We start from the raw sequence: 21,966 nt of genomic DNA, 5'->3' as shown, positions 1-21,966 counted from the left end.
CAGAATTTAGAATGTAGAATATAGAGTACACAATATAGAAGAATATAGAATATTGAAGAATATAGAATGTAGGATACAGAATATAGAAGAATATAGAATATAGAGTGTAGAATATAGAAGAATGAAAAATACAGAATGTAGAATATGAATAAAGAATACAGTATATAGAATAATACAGAACATAAAATATAGACTATAGAAGAATATAGATTATAGCATACAGAAGAATATAGAATGTGGAATACAGAATATAGAAAATAGAAGAATATAGAATATATAACACAGAATGTATAAAATATAGAACATAGAATATAGATTTTAGTATATAGAAGAATACAGAATAAAGAATGTAGAATATAGAATGTAGAGTATAGAATATAGAATACAGAAGAATACAGAATATGGAATAAAGAATATGGAATATAGATATAGAAGAATATAATACATAGAATATAGAACATACAACATAGAATATAGAATATGGAATGTGGGATATAGAATATAGAAGAATAAAGATATAGAGGTATATAGAATATAGAAGAATATAGGATATAGAATATAGAAGAGTACAGAAATTAGGATATAGATTATACAAGAATATGGAGTATAGGATATACGATATAGAATAAAGCAGAATATAGAAGAATGTAGAATATTGAAGAATATAGAATTTAGAATGTAGAATATAGACTATAGTATTTAGAATGTAGAATATAGAAGAATACAGAATGTGAAATGAATATAGAATGTAGAATATAGAAGACTAGATTATAGCATATAGAGGAATATAGAATATGGCGTGTAGAGTGTGGAATATAGTATATATAATGTGGTAGAATATAAAATATAAAAAATAGAAGTGTATAGAATGTACAATATTGAATATAGAATACAGAATATATAAAATAGAACAGTATAGTTTATAAAATATGGAATATAGAGTACAGAATATAGAATAAAGAACATAGAGAATAGAAGATAGAACACAGAAGAGTATAGAATATAGAATATAAGACATAAAAGTACAATATAGAAGATTATAGAATACAAAATATAGAAGTATAAAGATTATAGGATATAGATAAATATAGAATGTAGCTTCTAGAATATAAAATATAGAATGTAGAAAATCGAATATGGAGTGTAGAATACGGAACATAGAAGAACATAGTATTTAGAAGACTATAGAATATTGATGAATATGGCAAAAAGAATATAAGAAATAAAATATACAATATAGAAGAATATACAATACAGACTGTACAAGTATAAAGATTATAGAAAATGGAATATAGAATGTAGAATATAGAATACAGTACATAGAACAGAGAATGTAGCAGAATATAGAATATAGAAAGTAAATGTAGAATATAGAATAGAGAAGACCATAGAATATAGAAGAATGCAGAATATAGAATAGAGAAGAGTATGGTATACAGAATATAGAACAGCAAACACAGAATATTGAATATAGAATGTAGAATAGAGAAGAATTTAGAATAGAGAAGAATATAGAATAAAGAATATAGCATGTGGAATGTAGGATATAGAATGTAGAATAGAGAGTATAGAATATAAAATTTAGTATATACAATATAGAAATAGAAGAATATAGAATGTAAAACATAGACTATAGAATATGGAAAAATATATAAAAAAGAATATAGAACGTAGAATGTAGAATACAGAATATGGAATACAGAACATAGAACATAGAAGCATACAGTATTTGGAAGAATATAGAATACAGAATATAGGACATAGAATATAGAGTACAAAATATAAAAGATAAAATATAGAATATAGCATATAGAAGAACATGGAATACAGAATATAGAATGTAGAATATAGAACAATATAGAATAGAGAATATAGACTATAGAAGACAAAATATAGAAGATGGAATATTGAAGAATATTGAACATAGAATATAGGATTTGGAATATAGAATTAGAGTATAGAATATAGAAGAATATAGAATCTAGACTAGAGAATATAGAAGATAGAATACAGAAGAATAAAGAATATTGACAATTATGGTATATACAATATAGAATAAAAGATATAGAATATACAATATAGAAGAATATTATAGATTATTGAGGAATATAGAATATAGAGTTTACAGTGTGGAATATAGAATACAGAATATAGAATAAAGAAAAATTTAGATTATAGAATGTAGAATATAGAGCCATACACAATATAGAACGTAGAATATACAGAATATAGAATAGAGAAAAATAAAGTAGAATACAGAATATGAAAGAGTATAGAATGTAGATTATAGATTATAGATTATAGAATATAGAGAACAGAATATAGCATATAAAATAAAGAATATAGAAGATGGACTATAGAAGGATATAGAATACAGAATACAGGATATTGACAAAAATGGAATATAGAATATAAGATATAAAATATACAATATAGAAGATTATAGAATATAAAATGTAGAAGTATATAGATTATAGAATACAGAAGATGTAGAATGTGGAATATAATATATAGAAGAATATAGAATACAGAATAAGAATTTAGAATGTAGAATATAGCATATGGAATATAGAATATGGAAGAATATAGAATATTGACGAATATGTAATATAGAAGAATATAGAATATAGAGAACAGAATATAGAAGATAGAATATAGAAGAGTATAGGATAGAAAATATGGAATATAGAATATAGAAGAATATAGACTATTGATGAATATGGAATGTAGGCTATGATATATAAAATGTACAATATAGAAGAATATAGAATATACAAAACAGAATATAGAATGTAGAAGAATATAGATGATAGAATATAGAAGAATATTGAATATAGAATTTAGAATGCAGAATATAGAATATGGAACATAGGGTAGAGAATATAGATTATAGAATGTAGAATATAGAAGAATATGGACTATAGGAAAATTTAGAATATGAAATGTAGAGTGGAGAACATTAGATATAGAATACAGAACATACAAGAAAATAGAATATAGAATGTAGAATATAGAATACAGAATATAAAAGAGAGAAGTTAAAGAATATAGAAATATTTAGAATACATAATGTAGACTGTAGAATATAGAAGAATATAGATTATAGAATACAGAAGAGTATAGAATGTAGAGAAGAGAATGTAGAATATAGAACATAGAGGATAGAACATAGAATATAGAAGAATATAGAATAGAGGATATTCAGGAAAATGGAATACAGACTATAAGACATAAAATATACAATATAGAAGAATATAGAATAAAGAACATAGAATGTAGAATATAGATAATACAATACAGAACATAGAAGAGAGAATATAGAATGTAAAAGTATATAGATTACAGAATATAGAAGAATAGAGAATACAGAATGTAGAATATAGATTATAGAACATAGAATATAGAATACAGAAGAATATAGATTATAGAATATAGACAGTAGAATACAGAAGTATATAGAATATAGTAGAATATAGAATGTTGAATATGGAATATAGAAGAATATAGTTTATAAAAGAATACAGTATATAAAAGAATATAGAAAATAGAATATTGATGAATATAGACTATAAGACATAAAATATACAATGTAGAAGAATATAAGATATAAGACATACAATGTAGAAAAATATAGAAAACAGAACGTAGAAGTATATAGATTATAGAGTACAGAAGAATATGGAATATATACTGTAGAATGTAGAAGATACAATATAAAACAGAATATTGAAGAATATAGATTATAGAATATAGAATGTAGAAAAATATAGACTGTAGAATATAGATTACGGCATGTAATATAGAATACAGCATGTAGAAGAATATAGAACATAGAAGATAGAATATTGAATATAGAAAATAGAATGTAGATTATAAAATATAGAAAAAAATATAGATTATAGGATATAGAGTATAGAATGTAGAAGAATATAGAAGAGAATAGAATATGGAAAATAGAATATAGACTGTAGAATATGGAATATAGAAGATAATAGAATATAGGACACAAAAGAATATAGAAAATAGAAAATATAATATAGAACATAGAATATACAATATAGAAGGAAATTGACGATAGAAGATAGATTGAAGATAGTAGATAGAAGAAAGCAGATGGTAGAAGATTGAACATAGAACACAGGACATAGAATATCAAACATAGAATATAGAGTACAGAATATAGAATTTAGAATGTAGAATATAGAAGATAGAATATAGAACTTAGAATATTGAAGAATAAGGAATATAGGATATAGAATACAGAAGAATATAGTATATAGAAGAATATAGAATGTAGAATATAGAGTACAGAATATAGAACATAGGATATAGAATACAGAAGAAAATAGAATACAGAAGAATAGAGTGTAGAATGTAGAATCTAGAAGAATATGAAATATAGAATGTAGAAAATAGAACTTAGAATATACAATATAGATAAATATAGAATAATACAGAATAAAAATAATATAGAATATTGTTGTCGTTAGGTGCTGTCGAGTCGGTTCCGACTCATAGAGACCCTATGCACAACAGAACAAAACACAGCCCGGCCCCGTGCCATCCTTATAACCGGTGTTATGCTTGAGCACATTATTGCAGCCACTGTGTCAATCCACCTCGCTGAGGGTCTTCCTCTTTTCCGCTGACCCTGTACTCTGCCAAGCATGACGTCCTTCTCCAGGGACTCATCCCTCCTGACAACATGCCCAAAGTATGTAAGACGCAGTCTCGCCATCCTTGCCTCTAAGGAGCATTCTGGCCGCACTTCTTCCAAGACAGATGTGTTTGTTCTTTTGGCAGTCCATGGTATATTCAATATTCTTCGCCAACACCACAATTCAAAGGCGTCAACTCTTCTTCGGTCTTCCTTATTCATCGTCCAGCTTTCACATGCATATGATGTGATTGAAAATACCATGGCTTGGGTCAGGCGCACCTTAGTCTTCAGGGTGACATCTTTGCTCTTCAACACTTTGAAGAGGTCCTTTGCAGCAGATTTGCCCAGTGCAATGCGTCTTTTAATTTCTTGACTGCTGCTTCCATGGCTGTTGATTGTGGATCCAAGTAAAATGAAATCCTTGACAACGTCAATCTTTTCTCCATTTATCATGATGTTGCTCATTGGTCCGGTTCTGAAGATTTTTGTTTTCTTTATGTTGACGTGCAGTCCATACTGAAGGCTGTGATCTTTGATCTTCAAGTACAGATTATAGCATATAGAAGAATATAAAATATAGAATGTGGAATATAGCATATAGAACATAGAATATAGAAACAGAATACAGAATATAGAAGACTATAGAATATAGAAAATAGAAGAATATAGAATATATAATGTAGAATATAAAATATATAATAAAGACTAGAGAATATCGATTATAGAATACAGAAGAATGCAGAATGTAGAATATGAAATATAGAGTATAGAATAAAGATGAATATAGAATATAGAAAAATATTGAATGTAGAATATAGAATATGGAAGATAGGAAATAGAATATAATATATAGAATATTGAACATAGAATGTAGAATATAGAAGTATATAGAATATAGAGGAATATAGAACAGTATAGAATATAGAAGAATATAGAATACAGAAGAACATAGAAAATAGAATATAGTATGTATAATGTAGAATATGGAATAGAGAATACAGAATATAGAATATAGAGTACAAAATATAGAATATTGAAGAATATGGAATATAGGATATAGAATATAGAAGAATAGAGAATATAGAAAAATACAGAAGGATATAAAGTACAGAAGAATATAGAAGGATATAAAATATAGAAGAATATAGGGAGAAGCAGAGAGAGATTTCATAAAGACACAAGCGCAGATGACAATGTGACCACAGAGGCAGAGATCGGATGATGCAGCCACAGCCATGGAATAGAGACAGCCACCAGAAGCTGGAAGAGGCAATGAACAGATTCTCCCCTGGAGCCTCTGAAGAGTGTGTGGTGTGGTTCTGCCGTGACAGCTTGATTAAGGCTCAGGTATTTTGGCTCTGACTTTGGATTTCTGGCCTCCTGAGCTGTGGAAGAATAAATTTCTGTTGTTTTAAGTCAATCAGTTTGTAGCAATTTGTTATAACAGACACAGAAAATGAATTAACTGACCAATAAAAGATGTGGTAATCTATGCACCATTATAGTATTGTAACCTGATGAGGGTGGGTCCTGCCCGGCGCGACCCCTTGAGTCAATTGAGAGACACCAGGCCTTTGAAAAAGAGGAAACAGACTCTATTGCAAGCCGGTCAAGCAAGGAGCTCAGAGATTAAGTCTCAAATCAAGCTCCCTGAGGTTGGGGATTCTAGTGCAGTTGCAGGGCTTGTGATAGGGAACTTACGCATAATTCATGAAGTTTCTAAGAACTGGCAGACAATTTCAGGAAATGAACACATACAGGGGTGCAGTAGGGGGTGCAATATGATGGCTGGGGGCATGTGGTTTTCAGGGGGGTATAAATTTTTTTTTTTTTTTAATGAAACATGAAGTTTATCCAAGGACAGCTTTGTGGCTTATTGCTCATGTCCAAATGGAGTGAGGGGAAGGTTGGTGGGTAGCAAAGCAAACTTGAACAGAGAAGCAGTAAGATGGCCTTGAGCTGCTACACAGAATTTCTCATCAAAAGAGTGTGATGTGGCTCAGGTGTGATGGGAGGAAGGGGAACCGTTTAACCCTTTACGGTATCAATAATATATATTTTTTTAAATAATTTTTATTGTGCTTTAAGTGAAAGTTTACAAATCAAGTCAGTCTCTCACATATAAACTTATATACACCTTACTACATACTCCCACTTACTCTCCCCCTAATGAGCCAGCCCGCTCCCTCCTTCCAGTCTCTCCTTTCGTGACCGTTTTGCCAGTTTCTAGCCCTCTCTACCCTCCCATCTCCCCTCTAGACAGGAGATGCCAACACAGTCTCAAGTGTCCACCTGATACAAGTAGCTCACTCCTCATCAGCATCTCTCTCCAACCCATTGCCAGTCCAATCCATGTCTGAGGAGTTGGTTCCTGTCCTGGGCCAACAGAAGGTTTGGGGACCCCAACTGCCGGGATTCTCCTAGTCTCAGTCAGACCGTTAAGCCTGGTCTTTTTATGAGAATTTGGGGTCTGCATCCCACTGTTCTCCTGCTCCCTCAGGGGTTCTCTGTTGTGCTCCCTGTCAGGGCAGTCATCGGTTGTGGCCGGGCACCATCTAGTTAATAATATTTTTAATAACATATCCAGACTTAAAAACTTAAGGAAGGAGAGGGTCTTTCAATTCTTAAAATAAGGCAGATGTTATGGGTTGAATTGTGTCCACCAAAAATGTGTGTCAACTTGGCTAGACCATGATTCCCAGTATTGTGTGGTGGTCCACCATTTTGTCAAGTGATGTGATTTTCCTACACACTGTAAACCCTACCTCTATGATGTTAGTGAGGTAGGATTAGTGGCAGTTATGTTAATGAGGGAGGACTCAATCTACAAGACTGGGTTGTGTTTTAAGTCAATCTCTTTTAAGATATAAAAGCGAGAAGCAAGCAGAGAGACGGGGACATCATACCACCAAGAAACAAGAGCCAGGAGAATAGAGTATCCTTTTGATTGGGGGTCCCTGTGCTTAGGATCTCTTGACTGGGGAATATTGATGACAAGGACTTTCTCCCAGAGCCAACAGAGGGAGAAGGCCTTCTCCTGGAGCTAGCACCCTGAATTCGGAATTCTAGCCTGTTATGCTGTGAGAGAAAAAAATTCTCTATGTTAAAGCCATCCATCCACTTGTGGTACTTCTGTTATAGCAGCACTAGCTAGCTGAGACAGCAGGTATATTGAAAAATATATCTCTGGCACAAAAAGCCTCAAATTGCTGAAAGAAATTAAAAATAGATTAGTATTTTTGTATATTTGTGTGGGTATATATGTGTGTGTGTGTATATATATGTATATATGAGCTCTGGTGGGTATATATATATATATATATATATATATATATATATATATATACCTGTGTATGAGTTCTGGTGGCACAGTGGTTAAGTGCTCTGATGCTAATCAAAAGGTAAGCAATTTGAACTCACCAGCCTATTCCACAGGAGAAAGGTGTGGCAGCCAGCTTCCATAAAGATTTAGAGCCTTAGAAACCATACGGGGCAATTCAACTCTGTTCTATAGGGTCACTATGAGTTGGAATTGACTCGGGGCAACTGGTTTGATCTGGTTTTATATGTATATATATATGGTGTAAGATGAATGATTGAGCTACTGGAAAAGTAAGAGAAACCTGCACTATCTAGAAAGATATTGTGAATGAGTCCTGAAAAAGGTCAACACAGGTTACAGACATGAAAAAGGTGTTGATATAGGTATTGGACTTGACTAGGACTCATACAATGGGGAAAGGAAGCCAAATTAAGTCCCATGCACAGTGGTTAGTTATTGCACATGCAGAGATATCAAGCTGGGACCAGGAAAATTATTTTCTTAAACAACCCAGTAAGAAAAAGCTACATCAAAGATAAATGAGGACCATGACTTCCCTTAACCATAGATGTCTGTGGAAGGGAAATAAAAAAGCTTTTGTTAAAATTTCTATTCTCATCCCCACACTTACATATATTTGGAAGTAAATTGCACACCACCGTGTAACTTTAATGTCACCATCTCAAAATTGAGTTAACATAGAGTCCGAGTGATGAGCAGCCAGTTACTGTGCAAATGTGAAGGACAATTCTCTTATTACAATTCGGATATAGACATAGATAAATTTCTAAACAATATGATCTCAGAATGAAATATCTCATATTATATGTTTAACAGTATTGCTCTGGGCAAATCTGCTACAAAAGACCTCCTTAAAGTGTTAAGAAGCAGAGATGTCACTTTGAAGACCAAGGTGTGCCTGACCGAAGCTATGGTATTTTCAATGACCACATATGAATGTGAAAGCTGGACAATGAATTAGGTGTTGGTGAAGAATATTGAATATGCCAGTGACTGCCAGAAGAATGAACAAATCTATCTTGGAAGAAGTACAGCCAGAATACTTTTTTGAAGCAAGGGTGCCGAGACTTTCTTTCACGTGCTTTGGATATGTTATCAGGAGGGATCAGTCCCTGGTGAAGGACATTATGCTTGATAAAGTAAAGGGTCAGTGAAAAAGAGGAAGACCCTCAAAGACATGGATTGACACAGTGACTACAACAATGAGCTCAAACATGGCAATGATTGTGAGGATGGCACAGGATGGGGCAGCTTCTCGCCCTCTTGTACATGGTGTCACTATTAAAAAAAACAACCATTGCCATTGAGTCAATTCTGACTCATAGTGACGATGGCAACTAACAACGACAACATATTTTTTTCGCAAGTATTGGGATGGGAAACAACCAAGGTAACAGAATCTTAATATATTGCCTAATGGAGACAAAAGTTCCTTTTGGAGTTAAACATCTGACCAGTAAAATTACTCAACAGCCCCATGGGAGTTGAGAGTAGATTGCATACCACCAAGTAACTTAAATATCACCATCTCAAAATGTATTTAACATAGGGTCCGAGTGATGAGCAGCCAGTTACTGAACAACTGTGAAGGACAATTCTCTTATTACAATTCAGATATAGACATAGATAAATTTCTAAACAATTTATGACCCCTTGGGAGTGGAATAGCAGAATACTGTTGACATCTTATATAGAGTTTAAATCATTTCTGGTTATCTTCTGGGAGAATGTCCCCTCAGTTTTGTACTTAAAGGAATTAACAATTCTCTCTCTCTCTTTTTTTTTATTTGTATGTAATTGGTAGACAGGAACACCAGCCTCCACAGGAGATTTCTTTTTCTTTTTTCCTTTTATTTCATTTAATTCCCTCGAGTCTTTTATGAGCAAAATTTTGCTGTTGTGAAAAATGCTGCAATGAACATGGGTATGCATTTGTCTATTCATGTGACAGCTCTTATTTCCCTAAGATATATTCCTAGGAGTGGGATTGCTGGATCTTACGGTGTTCTCTTTCTAGCTTTCTAAAGAAGTGCCATATCGTTTTCCAAAATGGTCGTACCATTTAGCATTCCCACCAGTAGGGCATAAGAGTTCCAGTCTCCCCACAAATTCTTCAACATGCGTTATTTTTTGTTTTTTGTGTTTTTTTTGATTTATGCCAGTAATGTTGGGGTGAGATGGTATCTCATTGTAGTATCAATTTCCAATTCTCTATTGGCTGGTGATCACGGTCATTTCCTCATGTGTCTGTTAGTCACTTGAGCACCTTCTTTGGTGAAGTGTCTGTTAATTTCCTTTGCCCATTTTTTAATTGGATTATTTGTCTTTTTGTTGTAGAGGTATTGGATTTTCCTGGAGATTTTAGAGATTAGACTTCTGTTGAATTTGTCATAGGCAGAGATTTTTCCAAATCTAAGTTCTTTTTTTAATCTTTTGGTGAAGTCTTTTGATGAGCAGGAGTGTTTAATTTTTAGAAGATTCCAGTAATCTAACTTATATTCTAGAGTTTGTGTCTTGTTAGTTATGGTTTGTATCCTGTTAATGACATGTATTAGGGCCTCTAGCATTGATCCTATTTTTTCTCCTATGACCTTTGTGGTTTTTGATTTTATATTTAGGTGTTTGATCCAGTTTTAATTAGTTTTTGTGTATGGTGTGAGGTATGGGCCCTGTTTCATTTTTTTGCAGAGGGACATCCAGTTTTGCCAGCAGAATTTGTTAAAAAGACTGTCTTTTCCACATTTGATGGACTTTGGGCCCTTTTCCAAGATCAGGTGATTGTAGGTGGATGGATTTACACCTGGGTTCTCAATTCTGTTCCACCGGTCAATGTAGCTGTCATTGTACCAGTACCAGGCTGTTTTGACTACCGTAGCCGTACAGTAGATTCTGAGGCCAGGTAGTGTGAGTCTTCCTAGTGAATTCTTCTTCTTCAATAGTACTTTACTTATGTGGGGCCTCTTTCATTTCTGTATAAAGTTAATGATTAGTTTTTCCATCTCTTTAAAGAATGCTGTTGGTATTTGGATGAGAATTGCTTTGTATTTGTGGATTGCTTTGGGTAGAATTGATATTTTCACAATGTTGAGTCCACCTATCGATGAGCATGTCCCTCACTTTTGTCATTTTGAGATACTCATTATTTGTTGTTTGTTTCTTTAACAATCTGACACTTTCTCTTCTCCTTCAGGACATTCACATGTGTTCTTCTGTCTGCTAGAGGTGGTTTCTCTGGTACCTCAATTCATTTGTACTTTAATTGTACTCTCTTGGAGAAGTCTTCTCGGATTCTCTCAAACTCTTACATGTTTCCAGAATGTCCTGTGCTTCCTCTTTAAAGCAGTAATATTATTTGAATTTGAACTAATAACCAAGTATCAGCCTTGCTCAGGAGTAAGTTACTTTTGCAGTTATTTAAATTTAAATATGAATGAAATAATATAGCAGTTCAGTTCCTTAGTCACACTAGCCGTATCTAAAATGATCAGTAGCCACATGTGTCTAGTGGCTAATGTATCAGGCAGCACAGATTATAGAACATTTCCATTATTGTAGAAAATTATTTTGGACAAGTGCTGCTAGATCAGTTACTTCTCCTTTTTGTTGTTCTTAAACCGAACCTGTGCAACCCAGAACCGAGGCCCTGTGTAACATTTGCACTAACATCATCAAATCTTTCATTTATTCCTATAAACACTAGGTATTTTCAGACGTGCTCACATACATGCAAATACACACACATATACACCCATACTTTTCCTTAAGGTTTGGTCTAAATTTAATAAAATCCTTGAAATCTTCCCTTTGTGTAAAGCCAAAATTATGTGCTATCTCCTCTTTGCTCTCCCAAAACTTTGTCCTCTTAGCTTACTCTACTGAAATTATTTGTACATAAACCTGTTTCTATTAAATTACTACCTAACCTGGAAGAAACAGAACTTGGTTGTTTTATATTTATATCTCTAGTGCCTGGTAAAGGTGACATAATTTATACTCAATAAATATATTTTAATCAAAGATTTGAAACTCTATTACTGTCCTCTCATTAGTGAACGTTTTGGTTTCACAAAAAATATATATATATAGTTATTAAGTCAAATATTTATACATATATCTACATCAATATTAACACCTACATGTATATTTATACAGGCAACAATGGATCTGCAATTAGTTTTCATTTACTAGAATTTCATGTGAATAAAATCATATAATATGTACTCTCTTTTTTTTGTTTTGTGGCATTTTACTCTTCTTTTTCTTGTTTCCAATGGTAAAACATTTGTTTATTGATTTGAGATCTGTCTTCCTTTTTAACATAGGCACTTAGAGCTATTAATTTCTCTATAAACGATTCTAAAGTTGCAATCCATATGTTTTAGCATGCTGTTTGTCACTTCCTTTTATCTAAAAATATTATTTTTAAACTCTCCTTGTGATTTATTCTTTGGCTCATTTGTTATTTAGGAGTGTACTGTTTAATTTACATATATTTGTGATTTTCTTATATTTTCTTCTATTGTTGATTTCTAATTTAATTGTATTTTGGTCAAAGAACATATTTTGTATTATTTCAATTATTTTGTATTTATTTAGGTTTTTTTTTTTGTTTTGTTTTATAGTCTGGCATATGGTTACTCTGGAGAATGTCCCAGGTATACTGCCTAGTTTTATATCCATTATTGAAAATGAGTTATTGAAGTCTCTAACTATTATTGTGAGATGTTAGGGGAATATATGTTTATAATTGTTTATTCTGCCAAATAGATTGACAATTTATAATTATAAAATATTATTTGTATCCTGTAACTTTTTTGTCTTAAAGTCTAATACGTCAAATATTATTATAGGCAACCGAGCTCTTTTTTTTTTTTTGGCTACTGCTCACATGGTATGTTAGATTCCTAGTGCTGCCATAACAAAATACTACAAAGTAAATGGCTTTGAAGAACAGAATTTATTGTCTCAGTTCTGAAGACTAGAGGCCCAAATTCATTAATGGGTCTATGAGCTCTCTCTCTGTTTGTTCTACGGAAAGGTCCTACCTGTCTCAGCTTCTTGCAGCAAAAAAAAAAAAAAAAAACCTGTTGCCGTTGAGTCAATTCCAACTCATAGCAACCCTATGGGATAGAGTGGAACTTTCTCATGGGGTTTTCAAAGAGCAGCTGGTGGATTCCAACTGCTGACATTTCGGTTAGGAGCTGAGCTATTAGCTACCACACCGTCAGGGCTCCTTGTAGCTTCTTGTAGCCCTTTGCAATTCTTGGCATGCTTATGGATGCTTATAAATGTGTCTGCCTCCATCATCACCTGGCATCTGTGTTACTCTGTGTGTTTCTTTCCAGCTCCCTCTCTGTTATCTCCTTTTAAGGTACCACTCAGAATGGAATAGGGCTTATTCTACTCTGGTATGGCTTAAGTGACAATATCATCAGCTGCTCTTTGGAAACCCTATGGGGTGGTTCTACTCTGTCCTATATGGTCACTATGAGTTATAATCAACAGGATGGCAAAGGTTTTTCTTTTATCTTCCAAGAATAGCGCTATTTTCCCAAACAAGGTCACAACTTCCAGGTACAATTTTTAGCACTTCAACATATATATTTCGGAGACACTTTCAATCCGGAATACATGGCCTATCTTTTAAATCCTATTTTCAGTCTATTTGTGTCTTTTAATCTAAAGAGTGCCTATAATAGACAGACATATATTTGGGTTATGTTCTCTTTTTAGACTATGTTTCCAATCTCTGCCTTTCAATTGGGTTGTTTCACTATTTAAATTTAATTACTGATAAAGTAGGACTTATGTCTTCCTTTTTTTAAATATGCTTATGTCTTTTTTATTAGTCTATTCCTGGATTGCTGGCTTCTTTTGTGTTAAATTGGTACGTCCTAGTGTACCTTTAAATTTATTTATTATGTCTTTTACAACATATGTTTCAAGCTATTTTCTTAATGATTTGTTGTGGATTACAGTTAGCATCTTAATGTAAAACCAACTCATTCAGATGAATAATGTCTTAATTTCAATAATGTTCAGTGTATCTTGATCCTGCTCATTCTTTGTAAAAAATTATCATACAAATTACATATTTGTACATGAAAAGCAAGTATTCTTTTCTCCATTTCATGAAAAGTTTTGTGCATTAAATGACACTACCAAGAAAATGAAAACATAATCGATAGAATGGAAAAAATATTTGAGCATCATTTATCTGATAAAGCTCGAGTAATTTTTAAAAAGTGTATTGAAAAAACAAACTGTGTGAGTGAAAATTCTCAGGCCCATGAATATAATCACATGAACTAACACTCTTCTTTCTGCCAAGGAAAAGTAGATGACTAAAAATTGTTGCTTTGAAAGATTGTAAAACAAATTTGAACACAAATAAAAACTACATGACTTCTATTCAAGGCCACATAAATAATAGATATGCCATCGTCTTAGTTATCTAGCACTGCTATAACAGAAATACCACGTGTGGATGGCTTTAACAAAGAGAAATTTATTCTCTCACAGTCTAGGTGTCTAGAAGTCCTAATTCAGGATGCCAGCTTCAGGGGAGGCTTTCGTTCGCTGTTGGCTCTGCAGGAAGGTCTTTGTCATCAACTTTCCCCTGGTTGAGGAGCTTCTCAGTTTAGGGACCCCAGGTCCAAAGATGTGCTGTGTTCTTGGTAGTTTTTCTTGGTGGTATGAGGTCCCCCTGTCTCTCTGCTTGCTTCCCTTTTTTATATTTCCGAAGAGATTGACTCAACATACTATCTAATCCTGTAGATTGAGTCTACCTCATTTATGTAACTGCTTCTAATCCCGCCTCATTAACTTCATAGTGGCAGGATTTACTACACATAGGAAAATCACATCAGATGACAAAATGGTGGACAATCATACGCTACTGGCAATCATGGCCTAGCCAAGTGGACACACATTTTGGGTAGGGGGGTGCAATTTAATCTGTAACAGCCATCTATCACCCCAGTAAATTCGTCACTTATATGTCTCTGATGAAAAATTATATCCAATATAGAACCCCATATGTTTTATAGGTGATTTTTTTTGATCTGACAGATATTAAGAAAACTTCTTTTTTAAAAAAGACATTAGACATTTCGGTGCTTGTGCACAGAGTGGACAGAAGGGAGAGCCCAAGAAGAGTCTTTTCTTTTTCTTTTTTTTTTTTAAATGGCTTTCTTTCACTTATCCCGGACATGAAAATGTTCAACAGTTTAACCTCAGTTCATTCCCCTAAACATCTCTGGAGTCTGCTCCCTGAGCTTGCAAGCCACTGTCACTATTGTGTTTTTAACCTTTAAAATATCTCATTTAGCTTAAAGTGTTGATCCTCTCCCCTGTCTTCCTAACTCCAAACATCTAGAAAACCATTCTCAGCACATTTAACAGATCAATCTTTATAAAATAAAAATCTGATCACATTGTGAAAAATCAGCCTCAGAATCATCTACAGTCCATGTTTCTAGACTATCCCATGTGATTTAAAAAGTTATTTTAGGTACAGACATGTGAAATTTTTATCTCAGTAATGTATTCACACTAAATTTTCAGGTCTATAGACCAATCAGATTAAGTCGTAATACATTTTAGGTCATAAAATCTTTTTATGATTTGAAGCTTCCTCTTTTTCTTCCCTTGTTACATACTACCATGAGTGAGGCAAGCTTTCCCTCCAAGGGGAGCTAACCCTTGTTGATAACTCACTGTGGGCCAGGTTCTGATTTAAAAATGCTTTATACATAGTACCTCATTGCATTCTCAAAATAAACAACAAGTAAGGACTATTATTGTATCTATATCATAAATGGAGAAACTTAGCAACAGAGTTTTAAAATTTGGCCGGGCTCACATGTTATCCTGGGTTTATATCTGGCTGACTGGCTTAAAAGCCTACATTCCCCTTATCAAGCTAGTGACACTTGAACTAGGAAGTAGTGCCTCAAACATTGTGCATATTGTTATACACATGCCTATAACACCATTTTACTCTTTTTTTCCTATATATCACAACTGTCATAAGAATTACCATTTTTCGAGCTGCATTTCTGATACACTGAAATAATTAAACCTTCATTACTATAAGAACACAATTTTGTGTAGAGCTTTACCATAAGAGAAATCATACTGTTTGAGAACTGTTTCTTTGTCTCTCCATAGCAAGCTGTATCATTCTAAAGAAGACAAAAATTATAACTAGCGTAGTATATAAGACAAGGTATACCTATAATAAATGCATGTAAACTACACTTATCCAGGCAAATTTGTACAGGAAAAATTAATATATAACTAATTTCACGACCCTGAAGTTGCATATCTTTGGGATTAAAAGAAAGTTAAAATTTGTGAAAATTTGAAGGTGGATCTCTTAATATTAACACTGCGAGAATTTTAAAGAAAAAGTAGGGAAATGTATTGTGCTGAAAGACTTGTTTAAATGCTGTAAGAAATTTAAGTTACTGAAAGGATAAATTAAGTAAACATGTTTCTGTCAAGATTTTAGTTTTTTTCCTTATTTTTTGAAAAAAATGAAAACTTTTTTGAGTGTATCCTTGAAAGCTTGTTTCACTTGCTTGTTCCTAAGACTGTAAATGAAGGGATTGAGTAAAGGGGCTACTGAGGTATAGATAACAGCTACATCTTTGGATAAAGTCACCCTTTCTTTTGCTGATGGCTTCATGTAAATGGAGACACAGCTACCATAAGTAAGGGAAACTGCAGCCATGTGGGAAGAACAAGTGGAAAAAGCTTTTGTTCTTTTCCGAGCAGAGGGAATTTTTAGAATGGTCTTGATTATATATGTATAGGAAAAAATTACTAAGAGTAGTGTGACCACTAGTGTTATAACTGCTGAAACAAATGAAATCATTTGTAGGAAGTGAGTGTCTGTGCAAGAAATCTGCAGGATAGGAGAAGTGTCACACATGAAATGATCAATTACTTTGGAAGCACAGAATTCCAGCTTTAGTCCCAAGACCAACGGTGGAAAGGTAATCAGAAAGCCAGCTGTCCATGAACTGAGTAGAAGTTGGTAGCACACTTTGCTTCTCATAATGACTGAGTAATGCAGGGGTTTGCAGATGGCTGTATAGTGGTCATGGGACATGGCAGCCAGAAGGTACAACTCTGTAACTCCTGACAAAAGTAAAAGAATAAGTGAGATGCATAACCATTGTAGGAAATGATTTTGTTTTTAGTCACAATGGTTGTCAAGAATCTAGACAACAATCTAGAGTTGTTGTCAATAAGATTTCTAAGAAGGAGAAATTTTGTAGGAAGAAATACATTGGAATCTTGAGGTGAGGATGCAGTAGGGTGAGGAGGATGATGGATAAGCTCCCCATCACACTCAAAATGTAGTTGAGAAAGAGAAATATAAAAATCACAATTGCTAACTGTGAGTCATCTGTGAGTCCCAAGAGAACGAATTCTATCTCCCTTGACTGGTTCTTCATTTCAGTTTTGAGACCTATTAAACTGACATTAGGAAACAACTCCAAAAGCAGAAAAACAATTTTTTTAAAGCTACTTCAGGAAAAAAATCTGATATCCAGAAATGTAAACAAGTGTAAATATTTGCTGCAGTTTAACAAGGCAGATGATACCTAAAATTATAATGTAGGTCAACCAAAGCATTCTCTATGTATCTTCTGTGTGTGTTTAATAAATTACTGCAAAAAAAAAAAAAAAAAGCCTTGTAACATCTAGGCAGCTTTTTCAGTGTCAATTTACAACGTATGTTCAACAATTTTTATTTTATGAATTTTTAAAAAATTGATGAAACGTATAGAAATATTTCCTTAACTACAATTGAATTTCTCCAATATATGCCATTAATTCTTTAGTTCCAATGCAGTACTGATCCATTGTTCCTTTGACTTATTTTCTGCAATTACCATTTTTCTAGTTCCAAATCATTAGTCTTCTCATAATCATTTAAACTTATCATTTTGAAATATCTTCAAGATACAGTTAGTAATTTCAAAATTCTAAACAACTTGGGAGAAAAACTGTAGCTACAGGAAAAGTAAAACAAATCAAAATCATTATTTTCTGACTTGATCTTTGCCTTGGATTCAGGTAATTTGTAAATTCTTAAATAATATTTTTTTCCCTGTTTGAGCCGACCACGATAAATAATTTTGTCTTTTTAGTATAAATATGAGGATGATTTTAATAACTAGGTGTTTTAATAACTAGAAGTAATTTAATAAAATCATTTTGTTATTCAAAGACTAGTATAGAAGTGGTAGTCAATAGTCACTTATGATGCTAACTATATTGTTTTTGGCACTCAATGTCATTGTTCTTAAATCCATAAATAAGACTTTTCTCTACAGATGAATAGGCCTAAATTGCTGACTGGATACATTATGTTCAGTAGATGATGGCCTTTTATAGATGTCTAGGACAGAAAAGAGAGCTTTTCTCTTTATTTGAAGGAAGATATTGAGGTGCTATCCAAGCATTCATCTATGTTTAATGTCAAAGTTAATTTACAGGTTTCATATGGTATTTAAATAAGTGCATTTGCAAAACACTTTCCTTATTCATTTTAAAATCATTCCATGGGTTATTAATGTATGCTTTCCACATGAATAAAAATAATTTCCATGTGAATAAAAATAATTTAATCTATTCCTGCATATAAGAATTTTATTAGTTTTCCCTGAATTTCATTTTTCTCACTCTCTACTCAATGCAATAAACACATCTATTTTCTTATAAGAATTTTGTTTTGTGTTTTAAATGATAACTATTGAAAAAAAAAGTACAGTGCTCCTATTTCCAAGTGGCTTTTTTCCCAATATTTTATAGGTAGTAGTCCCTTCTATCTTCATTTTGCTCCGGAAAAGAGAGAGAGTGACAGTAAGAGAGATATTGATGAAAAATTCCTAAGTATTGATTTGTGTAAATCTCAAAACCAGAACACAAGAATAGTAGCAATTTTTCTTCTACTCCTTGACTACTGAAAGGATGAGAAGCTGAGTGATCATGAGTGTTTATTTATCAAATATGTATATCAGCACTGCCATTTCTTTAATCTCAGTTTTGCTCTAACTCAGTGGGAAAGGAAACTCTCTGAGTCAGTCAAACAATTTTTGTAACATCACGTGTCTAGGTGACAAGTCTATATGCTGCTTTCTTAAAAACCTGCAAAACAGAAGCTATTTTTACTCTTCAAAATCTGCTGAACGATCATAGTTACATACAGTAAAAAGCCTATAATGCTACAGTTTATATCAGTTCCTATATAATCAGGCAGCTTTGAATACTGCATCTACACAGAGCATGTATGATGATCCAGATGCCAGTGGTTATAACTATTGTACTTGTAGAACTACCTTCACCTATGATCTAGGTGATTTGCCGTATGCAGGATTTATTGATTTCCCTTCTCCTTTAAGGACATATGCTATAAACAAAAGTCAAATAATAGATGTTGAATATTATTGCATTTATAATATTAGAAAACATTCCATTATTTGCATAAGAAGTTTAATTCCAATGTTTTACGTGGGAAGGATTCAAAGCAGAGGAGAGATTTGGAAAGTATATGTATCTGTTAATGTCTCCCAATATTACATACACTACAAAAATCACAGAACCTAGATATTGTAGAAAATTCAACTAGAATGCCCTTTCTGGTTACCAAATAGAGGTTTTCTGATTTTTTTCCTTAAATATTTAAACTTAAATGAAAATGATGCTCTAAGAGAAGGGCATTTTAGGAAAGGTCTCAGGTTAAACAACCCACTCTTCGTAGCAAAGAATGACTCTGTTTACAATTGTACACTAACAAAAGCCACACTTTTATCAATTTGCTCATAAAAGACTCAGGGGAATTAATTGAAATAAAGGGAAGACAGAAAAAGAAATCTGTGGAAACTGGTGTTCAGGACCTACCACTTACATCAAGAAAAAAAAAAGCCACAAAGCTGTATATTGATTTAAATACAAAGCTGAGGGAACACTCTCCCAAAAGATAACTAGAAACGATTGAAACTCTATATGGGATGCCAACAAGATTTCGATATTCCACTCCCCCAGAGCTATATGGGAGCCCTGGTGGCACAGTGGTTAAGAGCTTGGCTGCTAGACAAAAGGTCGGTGGTTCAAATCCACCAGCCGCTCCTTGGAAACACTACGGGGCAGTTGTACTCTGCCCTATAGGGTCACTGTGAGTCGGAATCTACTCAACAGCAACCAGTTTCGTTTTTTGGGTTTTGGGGCTATATGAGTCGTTCTACTGGTCAGAGACCTTATCTCAAACAGGAGATTTCTCTTGCCTTCATTAGGCAATATATTAAGATTCCACTAACTTGATTGTGGCCCACCCTAAGGCTTGAGAAGGAGGATTTAAATGGCTCCTATTAATTCTTATTTCTATTCTGAAACCATCTTAAACTGAGAACTTACAAATACAGAGCAAGAAATTTTTTGTTTTTTTCCTGAATCATTTGATGCCCTATCTCCTGCTCAACACTGCAGTGTGCATTCCTTACAAAAAGAAAATATCTACTATATAATAACATGAATCCGTTTCTAATAAATATTAGAACAGTAACACACTAACATTGATATATTAATAACATCCAATATCCCAATCCTGTTCAATTTTTACAAGTTTATAGAGATATAAATAGCTCAGAGTTATGTTTTCATTTGATTAGCATGACTTTAATTTCATTTAATACAGAATGGCTTTTCAGTCTTTCCTTAACTTCCTTGCATGTTGGAGATTACTTTTTGGTAAGCCTGTATAATGTCCCTTGATTTGTGTTTTTCTGAGGTTTTACCTCATTAAAAAAAAATTCCATTAATTTACTTTTTGGCACCAGAATCACGGAAGTGATTTTATTTTTTCATTGAGTCCTATCTCTTGCATAACGTGGTGATTGACAGACTTCTCCACCATAAAAGTAATATTTTATATTTGTAATTAATAAGCATTTTGTGGGAAGGTACTTTGAATACTCTGGATAAAGCAATCTTCATAACACTTTCAACTTACTCATTAATTACTTAATATCATTATGTACTCATGGCTTCCAATTTTATTTATTAACAAATATGTCAATCATCTATGTAGCTTATATATTTAATTTTTTACCTCAATTTTTACTTTAATTTCAATTGGTCCCATTTTTTAAAAAATTCCTGCTGTTCAATAGTCTTATATATGTACTTAAATATCCTGGGAAAAGTTTATTTCATCAAACTATTAAACATTCTTCAGTATAGTTTGTGTGAATTCTTTCAAATTCTTTAGTTTTTATGAGTCTATTCAGCAGTTATTGTTTCTGCTTGCTATTACTTGATGACCTCTAAAACATAAGATAAGGTATTTCATTGTGAAGTCACATTATTTAGAATTTATCTGTGTCTATATTTCAGTAGGATTGTCATTAGAAGTTTGTGAGGCAGTGGTATTAAGTTAATGAGAGTGAAACAACTAGAATGGAAATGATGACAATGTTGACAAAATGTGAAGAATGTAACAATGCCGCTGAATATTATCTATAGAAATTTTTTAAATGGAAGTGTGTTTTGCTATGTATATTTTTACCAAAAATGTGATAAAATATTTTTAAAAGCTGGTTCAGCTATATTACTATAAATCAGTATAGATATTTTTCATAATGACAAAAGTTATATTCATCAAGAAGATAGAACAATTCCAAATTGGTATGCACAATGTCAAAGTATTGGAAATTAGAAATTCACAGCACTACAAAGAGAATAAAAAAAAATCCATAGGAATTTTGGAGATTTAAATAGCTCAGTAATTATATACAAAGCAAAAATAAAATAAAGGTATAGAATATTTAAATTATGTGATTAATGAACTCAACCAAGTTGAACTAACTAGAACACTGTACTTAATGACACAACACTTATAATTTTCAAATGTTCATGCAATTTTTATTAAAAATTTGACTATATGCTA

The sequence above is a fragment of the Loxodonta africana genome, unplaced genomic scaffold, assembly GCF_030014295.1.
Source record: "Loxodonta africana isolate mLoxAfr1 unplaced genomic scaffold, mLoxAfr1.hap2 scaffold_173, whole genome shotgun sequence".
In the NCBI taxonomy this organism is placed as follows: Eukaryota; Metazoa; Chordata; class Mammalia; order Proboscidea; family Elephantidae; genus Loxodonta; species Loxodonta africana.
The sequence above is the reverse complement of the archived record's forward strand: the minus strand, read 5'-3'. Positions refer to the sequence as shown.